Raw genomic sequence first — 1755 nt, 5'->3', positions numbered from 1 at the left:
AAGTTTACTCCTCAGTACAACTATTCAAATTATAGAAATTATAGAAATGAATATAAATGTAAACACATTATCAATCATAAATAAGCAATATCAAAAAAAAAATAAAAAATCATAATATATAACTAACCACTAGTTAACACAAATCAAACGTGTGTGTGTGCATGTGCGTGTGCAAGTACATACATATCAACAGGTGTGGGTAGGGTAAGTGTAGGTGTGGGTAGGTGGTAGTATGTATTTTTTTGGTGGGTGTGAGTACATGGGTATCAATAAGTGTGGGTGGATATGTGAGTATTAGATGTGACTGTGTGGGTATCAGCGTGTGTGAGTGTTTGGTTAAGTCAGTTAATAATAAAAACTTGATGAAAATGATATAAATAATGAGAATACTAAAATATCAATCCTTTTTTAAAAGCTCATCTATAAAAGAAAATAAAAAGTAAATCAAACTATGTAATTTACTTTGCATATATTCATAAAAGGTAAACATGTTAATATAATCTAATTATTGCTATTTAGAGGGTGGATGTCATTTCTCATCTGAAGATAAGCAGTAAAGCCTCAGTCACACTAGCCCTTTTTCCATTAATTTTTGTGCTCCACATTAATTGCATGCGTGTGGAAGGCCTCCTAGACAAAGACAAGAGCAACTGTTTTTCTTTTGTAATTTCCATCTTGCTCTTGTACTACAGTGGAGCTATGCTATTAGATTGTTTTTACAAACATAAAAAATACAAGTTCATGTGAAACTATTTCAGTTTCACAAAATGCATCTTTTTATAATAGAGCAGTATCCTTTGCATTATGATATTCATAAAAATAATATAATGTTTATGAGCTTGAGTGATTCCTAAGGCCCAATGACACAAAAACTGACTGAAAAAGTGCTAGTACAATAAAGCCCTATGAACAGTGAATACCTTTTAGTATTAATAGTTTAAAAGTTCCTGACTATGGAACAAGACATTGACTCCCATACCAATACAAATTTTGCATAGGGCCTCTTATGGAACCAATGGCAGTCTTCAATAAAATCCAAGAAAAAATACTTTGTCATTGTCTTACAATGAATATTGTAGAAAGATATAAAAAATCCATGTTTTTTTTTTTTTTTTACTGATTTTTCATGGCAATGGTGATTTTTGACTTTAAATGCATATTAAATTATTTCAAATATATATGTATAATTGAAGTTGAATGTATAGACTGTGCATTTGAGAAATTTAGGTGTAGATTAAACTTTCTAAAACAAATAAAATTAAAAAGTAAATAACAAAATATAGATAAACAGATGATGAACCACTTACAAAAACAAGTTTTCTATAAACATTTTTTACAAAAAATTAATTTAACCATATTCATATCTTTTGCTTGTATGAACTGGCTATAATGTTCACTTCTGTCTAAAGAAGTTTCTGGTTTATGATGTTTTACATCTATAGCTAATTTACGGTCATGAGCTTAAAGAAAATATATCTGAATGCCTATGAAGAAACTGTAAAGGTACTAAACCTAACAATACTTTCAACATTACAACTGCTTTTGACTTTACCTGTGATGCCTTTCCACTTGGATCTGAAAGGATGTTGAAGACAGAATTTTCTCTGCGATGTAATCTCCCAACACACGCTTCTAGATTCGCTGTCTCAGCTTGTGGTGCACCATTCCTCTCTGCCTGTTGCTCACACTGTCGTTCTTCATTCTTTGGTCGGTGAGAGAAACATACATTCTCATACTTAGGGCTGGACAGCTGAT

The 1755-nt window shown here is 31.2% G+C and overlaps 1 pseudogene; it reads right to left on the bottom strand.

Moving 5' to 3' along the window:
• Positions 1 to 1375: 1375 nt before the first annotated feature.
• The window catches only part of LOC138862702 (uncharacterized), a 14830-nt pseudogene continuing 14450 nt past the window's right edge, over positions 1376 to 1755 (bottom strand).

Source organism: Penaeus vannamei, chromosome 1, assembly GCF_042767895.1.
Source record: "Penaeus vannamei isolate JL-2024 chromosome 1, ASM4276789v1, whole genome shotgun sequence".
Lineage (NCBI taxonomy): Eukaryota > Metazoa > Arthropoda > Malacostraca > Decapoda > Penaeidae > Penaeus > Penaeus vannamei.
This window is presented reverse-complemented; position numbering and strand designations above follow the sequence as displayed.